The 11,567-nt window shown below is 46.4% G+C and overlaps 1 long non-coding RNA gene across 1 annotated transcript; it reads right to left on the bottom strand.

Annotated features, from left to right (window-relative positions):
• Nucleotides 1-4,954: 4,954 nt before the first annotated feature.
• LOC132343811 (uncharacterized) lies at nt 4,955-7,324 on the bottom strand. The gene is made up of 3 exons (XR_009492784.1): nt 7,162-7,324; nt 6,599-6,710; nt 4,955-5,288 (listed from the first exon to the last, which is right to left on the bottom strand). It is a non-coding gene; the product is annotated as an uncharacterized lncRNA (long non-coding RNA).
• Nucleotides 7,325-11,567: the final 4,243 nt, after the last annotated feature.

Raw genomic sequence — 11,567 nt, 5'->3', positions numbered from 1 at the left:
ACGCTTCACTGGTGATTGATTCTCCTTCCCACCACCATGCCACAGACGCTGTGCCAGGTGTGTAAATTAACTAGAAGACTTACAAACTCGACGATAGAAAGCCGTTGTCTTGAGTTTTTCTTTTTGTCTTGAGTTGCAATTAAAGGTTTTGCTTACTGATGAGTGATCTTCTATTTAATATTTAAGGAGGGCAAGACTATATTAATTGCTTCTATGTGCACAGTACATGTACTACACAGGGAGACAAATCTTACTAACATGTTCAGTTACTATTAGTTGATCCAATTGAATTGGTTCTGAACTAGTCCGAGTTAGTGTCTTCACTTTGGTCAAAGCCAGCCACCTCTTAGAAGACACTGGCGATTCGGTAGAGAGCATACATAGCCTCTCAGTACTCCTTGGCAGGGTGCAGAATGTTAAGGCGTGGTTTTAACGAAAGGCCCTCCCCCTGGGGAGGGGCCAAACCAGGATATACAGGAAGACAGAGGCACTGCCCCGGTGGTGAGCCTGGCTCAGGGAATTCGGTCAGGGATTGCTCTGCTGAGGTGGCTGATGTTTCTGTGCTGGGGCCAACCATCAACCCTGCAAGGTCGGAGAAGCTGACCGCTAGGGACAATTTTGGGGAGGAAACAAGCACCATCTTCTTGAAAGACTGTCCTGAATTCTTAGTGCTGCATCTAATGGGACCTCAAACACAGTCTGAGCATATGGCTACCTGCATGGGGTTATTTAAAGAGTCCTGCGAATTTGAAGGGTATGATTCACACCAACACTGTTCAATAGAAATATAATGTGAGCCACAAATAAAATGTAAAATTTACTTGCAGGCATATTAAAAAAGTACAAAGAAGCAGGTGAAGTTTATGTTATGAATATATTTTAACTTAATTCATTACCTCTAAAATATTCGAATTTCAACATATTGTCACTATAAGATGTTAATAATAAGATGTTTATACCCTCTTCATAATAAGTCTGAAATTTTGTATTTGTTTACATTTAAATCAACATTCAGAAAATGAAGATCATGGCATCTGGTCCCATCACTTCATGGGAAATAGATGGGGAAACAATGGAAACAGTGTCAGACTTTATTTTTTTGGGGGTTCCAAAATCACTGCAGATTGTGACTGCAGCCATGAAATTAAAAAACGCTTACTCCTTGGAAGGAAAGTTATGACCAACCTAGATAGCATATTCAAAAGCAGAGACATTCCTTTGCCAACAAAGATCCTTCTAGTCAAGGCTATGGTTTTTCCAGTGGTCATGTATGGATGTGAGAGTTGGACTGTGAAGAAAGCTGAGTGCCGAAGAACTGATGCTTTTGAACTGTGGTGTTGGAGAAGACTCTTGAGAATCCCTTGGACTGCAAGGAGATCAGCCCTGGGATTTCTTTGGAAGGAATGATGCTAAAGCTGAAACTCCAGTACTTTGGCCACCTCATGCGAACAGTTGACTCATTGGAAAAGACTCTGATGCTGGGAGGCATTGGGGGCAGGAGGAGAAGGGGACGACAGAGGATGAGATGGCTGGATGGCATCACTGACTCGATGGACGTGAGTCTGAGTGAACTCCAGGAGTTGGTGATGGACAGGGAGGCCTGGCGTGCTGCGATTCATAGGGTCGCAAAGAGTCAGACACAACTGAGCGACTGAACTGAACTGAAAGTATGTATCAACTGGATAAGAAGTTTCTTAAGGAATACACAGTTTTGCAAGACAGACAAATTCTAGAAATTGGTTACATGACACTGTGAATATACTTAATAAGAAATTATACAATGAAATGGTTAATATGGGAATTTTTGCATATTGAACCATATTTTTAAAAAATGAAGCAGGTACATTTGTATGGGAAAATCCTTAAAATGTGGTTAAATAAATATTAAATCAAAATAATAGTAGTGTTAAAAAATAAAGTATATATTAACTGGAATTCAGTCAGTTCAGTTCAGTTACTCAGTTGTGTCTGACTCTTTGCTACCCCATGGACTGCAGCATGCCAGGCTTCCCTGTCCATCACCAACTCCCGGAGCTCGCTCAAACTCATGTCCATCGAATCAGTGATGCCATCCAACCATCTCATCATCTGTCATCCCCTCTCCTCCCACCTTCAATCTTTCCCAGCATCAGGGTCTTTTCCAGTGAGTCTGTTCTTTGAATCAGGTGGCCAGAGTATTGGAGCTTCAGCTTCAGCATCAGTCCTTCCAATGAATATTCAGGACTGATTTTCTTTAGAATTGACTGGTTTGATCTCCTTGCAGTCCAAGGAACTCTCAAGAGTCTTCTCTAACATCACAGTTCAAAAGCATCAATTCTTTGGTGCTCAGCTTTCTTTATGGTCTCACTCTCACATCCATACATGACTACTTCTCAAGTGGGCTTCTCAAGGGGCTCAGTGGTAAAAAACAAACAAACAAACAAAAAACACCTGCCAGTGCAGGAGATGCTGGTTCAATCCCTGGGTCAGGAAGATCTCCTGAAGTAGGAAATGGTAACCCACTCCAGTATTCTTGCCTGGGAAATCCTAAGGATGGAGGAGCCTGTCGGGCTACTGTCCATGGGGTTGCACAGAGTTGGACATGACTGAACATGCATGCACTTCTCAAGTACTCAATAGCCCCAGTTGGCTGGCAGATACCATATTTGACTGAATGGGTCTAAAGCATCATTTTCTTCCAAAATTCTGCCAGTTGGGCCAGGAGAGGGGAGTGGATTAAGGGATCATTACTAACTCACATCCCCTTTGAAATGTTGATATTTTAATTCCTTATCAATCTATTGATCTTCAACAATAGTGATCAAGTTTCTAAACCTCTTTCCAATGTGGCTGGAGTAGAAACACAACCAAGGATTTAGCACCGTTGGTGGGGTTTTGGAGCTCAAGGGGAATTAGAAGGTAGCTGCAGGGATATCACATGGAGGGCGCTGGGTGAGAACAGTTGAGATGAGGATGTGAGTGGCATCAAGGTAACGCCCAGGCCACGTGTGACAGTGAAAAGAGCATAGTGTCTCTAGGATCAGGACTGTCTGGATGCCCTCGCCTGCCTACATGACTGTAGAGGAAACCATGAACCTTCCTGAATCTCACCTTGTTTAATCTGTAACCTGGAGGTAATAAGCCCTTTCCTGGCTTCCTCAAAGGGGAATTGTCAGGCTCCAATTACATGATTCATAGAAGCAGATTGGTGCAAATGCTAAAGTCCTCAGCTCATGTAAATTGTGAGCCATCTAATTATGAGTCTTCCAGCAGGGGTGATACAGTTAATTCAATGCAAGCAAGTTTTAATAAGGGCCTGCTCTAAGCCAAAGACTGTAGCAAGGGAGGAGGTGTCAAAGAGGTGAACCCCTCTGCAATCTCCTGCCTCAGTTAGAGAGACAGAACCCAGCTAGAAACTATCAGAAGACAGAATATAATTCCCGCAAAGTGGTTTGCACAGACAGTCCAAGGGGAGACAGCAGAGAGGGTGCAGTGTGAGCAGGGGAATAAAGGGGTCAGTTGTGAGGTTGGGGGGCCCCAGCTAGGATTCAGAGTTTGAAGGGGCAGAGCAAGAGAGGAAAGAGTTCCTGCTAGAGGACACAACACAAAGTCCAGGAGTGGGAATGAAAAGCCACACCCTAATGAGAAACTTCTGGAATAAGATAGGAGAGAGGGATAGAAAAGGGTGGCCATGGGTCCCTTTCCTGTCAGTACCCTTCCCAACATAAGAGATATCAGGCAGAGGCCAAATATCTGATGCCCAAGTCTTCTGTCTTGCTCTGAAAGTGGGTCACCCATTGCAGAGGAGACTAGTCCACTCGAGATAAAAATGAAATACGACGACAGCCATGGCAGGGATGCTCAGATACACACCAGGATGGCCGTGGGCAGCTCAGAGAAAAGGGGCTCTGATCTCAGACCATCTCTATGCTGCACATGCTGGCTCCAGGAACAAAACTGGACAGAGGCCCCGCAGGAAACAAAATTGTCAGGTATTTCCAAAGGTTCTGGGGGTTTCTGCCTTTCAAGCCAGTTCTTTATTATCAGTTTACTATTTAATATCACTTGTTTTTTTGACTTCCCAGGTGGCTCAGTGATAAAGAATGTGCTTGCAATGCAGGAGATGAAGTTTCCATTCCTGGTTCGGGAAGATGCCCTGGAGAAGGAAATAGCAACCCACTCCAGTATTCTTGCCTAGAGAATCCCAATCAACAGAGGAGCCTGGTGAGCTAAAGTCCATGGGGTTGCAAAGAGTCAGACATGACTTAATGACTGAGCACACACACACATGTTTTTTTACATCAGAGTGTTTTCTATCATGAATCCACAGGTTATACACACACACACACACACACACACACACACACACAACACAGACTCCACCTGCATGCACTGTAGGTGCCCTCAGTCCCTCAGCAGGCATACAGATGTCCTCTCCTAACACACACGTGCACACACACACACACACACACAAGCCTTAGGAACATGGAGGTCAGACTGATCTAATTGGATAGCAGTGAATGAATGAAGACTCAGGGCTGAGCTGATGTATAAGATTGCAAATTAGGCACCCAACCGGTGGCTACAGAAAGGACACTGGGGGCACTCTGGTCCCCTCTTCTTTCCTTTCCTGTCAATATTCTATCAGTTCTAATATCCTTCAAGCTTTGGGGTCCTTGCTTGCCTGTCACTTTCCCCCATTCTTAGGTATACTTTTTCCCCTGAGTTCAGTTGGGTCTAGGAATATGGATATTGGAGAAGGTCAAATTTTGTGTGGAGATAGGGTGCTTCAAAAAAGTTCCCTCTGCCCCAGAAGCTCTCTTACCTTACTGTACTATTTCCAGCTCCTTCTCTGAACTACCCTTGCCCTGAGAAGAGGAACTGCTTTATCTGGATTTGAATGATGGGCTATTTTCTAGTGTTCTTTTATTAGGCATAAAATGCAGGCTGGGGCCATTTTATTCTTTTTTCCATATTCTTTATATTTAGTGCACAATTGGGTCTAACTTAATAAGTGCAGTGTGGACAGAAGAATGGATAAGCACAAGATGATGAGTTTACAAAATCACATTCCATTTGCCAGTCAAATCTTGATCTTAAATTGTGCTCCAAGGATATGAAATGAAGCCTTGTTTCTATCCAGAGGTCTAACACCAGCCAAAGTATGACAAACCCAAATCCAGACAAATTCGTAGTTCCAGCACCGACTCCCACTCCCGTGATACGTAGGTTAAAGTCATAAGCACTGCCAGAGGTCAACTGAAATGACCCATCAAAGGCGGCCAGATGCAAGAATGGCCCCGATGCCTCTGAAAAATAAAGCCAACAGGACACCTGATTAATTCAGAAGCAAAACATGGGGTCATTGTCTGTTCTTTTCCAACTCTCCTGACTGTTGGCGCTCTGCCTTGCCCACTGGGTGATGTGTTCCCCAAGAGCAAGGATTGAAGTCTCCCAGCTTTAAAGTCAAGAGTTGACTTTCAGGGGTTTCTCCAGCCTTGGAGCTAAACTTCACCTCCAAAATTAGAATTCGAGTCTGGTTAGTTTGAAAAGTAGGAGGGTTTATATGTATCTCAAGGGACCCCATGACCATGACCTTGGCAACATGTTTTCAATCTTCAGGAAGGGAAACTAGCATATAGATGTACTGTCTACATGCCAAATATTGTACCACTTATTCTCAAATGTATTATTTCCTCTAACTTTGATGACAACCTCATGATTGAAGATTGTTTTAGATAAGACTGAAGCTCCACGAGCTAAGCAGCTCACTGAGTCCCCACAGAGCTGGCTGTCAAATATGCAAGCCTCATATCTTGGCCCTGCACCCGTGGACACACCTTGGGTAGGGAAGAGTGGAATGCCCTGAATTAACATGGAATATAGTAGGAAGCACAGGGCAGATTAGGGTGGGATAAGACTTCATTTCCACCTTTCCCCTTTCCTTTTCCCCAAGAGGGTCTCATAAGCTCCTCCCATGCTCAGTGCAGTGGGCAGACCTCTCCAGAGGATTTGCAATTCAAAGAGATAAGTGAATTGAAAGGGAAATATCCCCAGTGGTAGGTACCTAGTGTCCAGTGAGAGGACAGCTGGAGGTGGGTGGACAGGTCCTAAGGACTTGAGAGCCTGGGCATAAGGCTGTCTACTCCCGGTATCTCCTTCCTCTGCCAGACCCATTTCCCTCTGCCCTTTCTTATCTGGCTCCTCCGCTTCTTTTCAGGACTCTGAGTTGCTAGGCAACTCCAGTTTGGAGCTGAGGTTCTCACTGTGGCGAGCAGCTTCCACGCAGGGACGGGGAGTTGATGGCGCCGGTGATTACAGGTGTCTGTGCAGAAAGGCAGACAACAGCACCCCCCTCATTGCCTCCCAGGGACAGAGGAAATGAGAGGTCTGGGAAGGGGAAGCAAAGTTTTGCCCAGGCCACTTTCCACCTCTCCTTTCTGCTCTCCAGTTCCCTTCTCCCACCAGCAGGGCTTCCTTCCACTCAGGCCCCAGGATCTCCCTGGTGCTCCTGGCTTCCTAGTGTCCCATCAGACCACAGAGATCTGGACCACCCAGGCCCTTAACACCTCTCCTGGAGCTCCCTCAGCTGTTCGCCCTTTATGGGCATGAGGCTTACCTTGGGAGACCTCCATGGCTTCACTTTGTTAAGTAGGCTCTGTAAGTAAGGCTCTCTGTTTCTGCAAGCTGGAGAGGTGAGAGCTCTATCCATTTCTGTTGTGCTCCTTTGACTGCAGGGAAAGTGATGTGTCTATTCATGGTCAGCCTAAGCTGCCCCTGGGGTGATGCTCAGAGGGCAGCCTAAGGGAGACTTGCCGCTTCCCTGGTACAGGCTTAAACGTTTACTGAGTTCATACCCTGGGCCAGGTACCACCCATTCTTGATGCTGATGATTCCATAAGCAAGGAGACATTCAGTCTCTGACCTCACAGAGCAATACTTATACTGGACAAGAACATCAGCAAACAATAGACAGTTAAACAAGTGATGGTACTTCGTAAGGTGGCTTTGACAGTTCCCTTCTGGAAGGACTGTCCTGCTCAGAACTGGAGGGACCCTGGGTTTCTTTCTATCAATGTACACCCTGGACAATATGGAGCTCATCACTGTGGCATTTCCCAGATTAGTGTTGAGTAGTCCTGGTGGCAGAGGTGATCCTAAGTGTGTTTATGTGTGTGTTACCTTCATCGACCCGCGTTTGTGTGGCAGAGGCTTGAGGAGATGAGGAACAGAGCTGATGGCACTGCTCAGAATGAACCAGCTTCCTGAATGAAAATCGAGGCTATCAGTCCAATACAGCTTTGGGGAAGCGCGTGATCTAGCCTGGCCAATCAGAGCTCAGTGATTAGTTAGGCAGGACCATGTGGTCTCAGGTTAGCCAATTAGAATTCATTCCTGCATTCTGGGTAGGAGGAGTTCTTTTTCTGCAGGAGTTGCCCAGTGGCTATTGCTCAACTTGAGGTGAGCACAGCCCACCCAGAGGAAGTTGGAGAAAGCAAAAAGTGAGAGCCTGAGGCCAATCTACGTTTGGATCTTTGGGTTTCATAAGCCAGTATACTCTATTTTATTTTATTTTTTCTATTTTATTATTTTATTTGATTAAGGCTTAAGCCAGTTTGGACTGCAAGGAGATCCAACCAGTCCATTCTAAAGGAGATCAGTCCTGGGATTTCTTTGGAAGGAATGATGCTAAAGCTGAAACTCCAGTACTTTGGCCACCTCATGCGAAGAGTTGACTCATTGGAAAAGACTCTGATGTTGGAAGGGATTGAGGGCAGGAGGAGAAGGGGACGACAGAGGATGAGATGGTTGGATGGCATCACTGACTCAATGGACGTGAGTTTGAGTGAACTCCGGGAGTTGGTGATAGACAGGGAGGCCTGGCGTGCTGCAATTTATGGAGTTGCAAAGAGTTGGACACGAATGAGCGACTGAACTGAACTGAAGCCAGTTTGCTTAGATTTTTACCCCTTCCCCAAGTAAAGTTTCTGTATCCATATGATGTCATCATTGCTCCCCACCCCTGGGTCCCTTTGTTGCCCAAGTATCCAGGGTTGTCCTCCAGGCTGAGGAGTCCTTTCTTAGTCCAAACTCTGAGTTTCAGGCCAGGGACCACTTATTCCCTCTTCTTTCTGGCAGAACACACCTGTGCTCTGCTTCATTTCTTCAGGGCCCTACCCTCAGCAAAGGTTCATTTGATCAATTACAGTAGGTTGTTGATGGCTAAAGGGCTTCCTTGGTGGCTCAGCAGTAAAGAATCCACCCACAGTTCAGGAGATGCTGGTTCTATCACTGGGTCAGGAAGATCCGCTGGAGGAGAGCATGGCAACCTATGCCAGTATTCTGGCCAGAAAAGTCTCATGGACACAGGAGCCTGGCAGGCTATGGTCCATGGGGTCACAAAGAGTTGGACGCAACTGAAGTGTCTGAGCACACACAATGGCTAGAAGTTGCTCTGGCCATATTGATGGTCTTTTCACGTTTGTACTGTGGTTCTTTGCTGTAATCCATGGACCGGGATACCTAATGGTGGGAGTCCAGGCAGTGTGGCAGGCTGCAGAGAGAGAGCTCCATAGGATGCTGCTCTTAGTGACTCTGAAGTTCCTTGGCTGGATGTTCAGTTTTTCTGCCTGTGTCCATGGCTGAGGGCCAACTACCTTGGCTCGCAGTGAAATGCCAGGGCCTCTACCACTGCGAGGAGGTCACGTCCTTCTCATAGAAGGAGGGAGAAAGGTACTGAAGGGAAAGCTTTTGGAAACAGGCGTCCAGTGAACCTCTGAGTCCTGGAGTGGCCTGGACTAGTCAATGACTTTGCTCTTCTCCTTTATATGAGTGAGCTGAACCCCCAAGTCCTCTTCCAGTTCTCACATCTTCGGAGGGATGTCTGTGACTCTGAGTGACTCCTGGGTCTTGTGTTTTAGCATGAGAGTATCCCCAGAGGGAAGCTTCCTAGATGTCTCAGTGGTAAAGAACCCATCTGCCAATGCAGGAGATGTGGGTTTGATCCCTGGGTCAAGAAGATCCCCTGGAGTAGGAAATGGCAACCCACTCCAGTATCCTTGCCTGGGAAATCCCTTGGACAGAGGAGACTGGTGGGCTACAGTCCATGGGGTGACTAAAGTCATACAACAACAGAATCCCCATAGGAGTGTAAGACATATTTAAAAGGATACTTTGTGCAGTTCACTCTCATTTCACAATCCACTCAGAGTTTTCTTGCTCCCTTCTACTGGTTTCAGCCTTGTTTCGTGACTTACTCCTGTTCATTGCACACAGGGCGGTGAGTGGGAAGTGTAAGGAGTTTAACTCCTGCAGTTAGGACAGCTGGGTTCCAGTCTCAACATGGCTACTATCCAAAGAGCTGAGTCCTTGAAAGAGGTACCTGGTACTTTTGATCTGTGTTCTTATTTGTAAAATGGGAATGAGACCATTTTGCTTTGCTCACAGGTTGTGGTTTATGTGACACATTAAATGCAAATGCAATGAAGAGATAGAGGCTGTGTAAAAATACGAGGGATTGCTTGGCACTCAGTTGCGGGAGGCCAAGTTTCAGCTTTCTTTGGTTATCCTGCATCTGGGTTCATCTTTCCCTAGCTGCCCCTGCCATGCCCCCTGACCTCAAGGAAAATAAAGTCTTGCATCTGAGCTGTATCTGTAGGGGAGCCAGTGCTATGTCTGTCATCAGCCCTCTGAACTTCCCTTCAGAAAAGGTTGATGATGACTCACCAAGGCAGCAGGTGGCGAGACGGGTCTAAAATTATAGTGGAACCGACCATTCAGAAGAGACAGGCGCAGATGGAATTGGTACCTCTGCCCTGATCATCATCAAGTCCTCAAGGAATCACCCAGAGACAAGGAAAAGTAGAAAAATATTAAGCTCCGTGGAAATACTGCTTTGGATGACATTGTCAACATTGCCTGACAGACGCAGCAGTAATCTTTAGCCCAGGAACTCTCTGGAGCCACTAAAGAGATCCTGGGGACTGCACAGTCTGTGGTTGCTGTGTTGATAGCGGCCTTCGTGACATTCATATGTGACATTAACAGCGTTGCGGTACAATGGCCAGCTAGTTAAGTATTTCAATAAAGAATCATTTGATATTTAGGAAAAAAATTTTTACAAAAGGAAAAATTACCAAGGGAAAGTGTTACATTTTGGTGATACACATTGGAAGACAGGGTTAGTTTTCTGCCACATCCAGGAAGCAGTGGGGCGAAACTCCATCTGACAATGGATTGTAAGATGGCAGCTCAGAGAGGGAAGGATATCAGCTCAGCCTCACACAGCCAGTCCCTGGACTGAGGTGCAGTCTGTGAGCAGAGCAGGAGGCCCTCCTCCCAGTGTCCTGTCGGCTTACTCTCCCAATTTCCAGGTTAGAGATTTGAATCAGATACAAGGCAAATGCTTAGGCAAGGGAAAAGGGTTTGCCAGCTTGCTCCACAGGGAAAGAGTCTGTGATATGATATGAAGCCGAAAATAGAGTGTCTCAGGAAAGAAGGTTTGGCCGCTGACTGCCTTGTGGTGGGTGTGGGGGCCTCCTCCAGGAAGGCGGGAGCTGAAATGAGAATAGGACACGGTCGCTGCCCGTGGTGTACTGCTGAGCGCAGACGCTCTGGGCGGGCGTTTGGAATCCGTGTCATAAGAAAGGGGTCCCACCGGAAAGGCTGCTTTAGCAGTGCTGTCCTGCTGGGGTCTGTGGAACATCCTGACACAGTCCGGGGCTTGAACAAGGGCCAAGGATTTATCCAGAAACAGCAAGCCCTGTACAAAGACGATCCCGAATTTAGAACAGATGAAAGGTACTTTGAGGGAGTTCAAAGAACGGGCGCATGCTCCCTGATGGCTTCTTGCTGGATATTTTGAGAGGTGACTGGGGCACGTTTTCCCGCCCAGCTTCTCCCAGGGGTCTTTTCTAACACAGTTTCTCTCCATTAGTATATTCCAGACTTCACGGGTTCGGAAGTCTTAATATGGAAATTCCTGCAGTGGAGGGAACAGGCTTCTCCCAGTTGGGGTTTGCTGAGGCCATTATGCTGATGATGTTAATGGTGATGATTAATTGGCTCTAACGATGGAGATGTGGAAAGTAATGAGGCTACCTGATTGGGCGATGGGAAAGATGGAGCTTGTGGGCACGTGGTGAGGATGGTTATAGTGACAGTGGTGACAATAGCAGGGAGCACAGTATTAGAAATTTGTTGAAAAATCTAGGGGACAGACCTTAACTTGAACTTTACTATCTTCTCCGGGAAGGCAGATAATTGGCAAAAAAAAGATGATGTGCCTCTGACAAAGGGGAAAAGAAAATGCCTTTTCCTGTGGTCAGTTCTATCTAACCAGCTACTTGGTGTCAGTTCTTCTAGGTATATTGCAACACGGCACCAGCTTTCTGGTGGGCCCAGGGCAGTGTACATGAAGAAGCAAACTCGACCAAGTCGATACTAGTGACCGCAAACAAACCTGCGACCTCCCAAATGGAGGGTTAAAACAAGAAGGAGACGGTCATCCTCATTGTCATTCTCCAAACAGTGTCTAGAGAGAAAGGATGTGAAAAGTCAGTCGTCAGCTCTTCTTAAAGATCTGAAGC

The sequence above is a fragment of the Bos taurus genome, chromosome 24, assembly GCF_002263795.3.
Source record: "Bos taurus isolate L1 Dominette 01449 registration number 42190680 breed Hereford chromosome 24, ARS-UCD2.0, whole genome shotgun sequence".
NCBI classification, from domain to species: Eukaryota; Metazoa; Chordata; class Mammalia; order Artiodactyla; family Bovidae; genus Bos; species Bos taurus.
The sequence above is the reverse complement of the archived record's forward strand: the minus strand, read 5'-3'. Positions and strand labels throughout refer to the sequence as shown.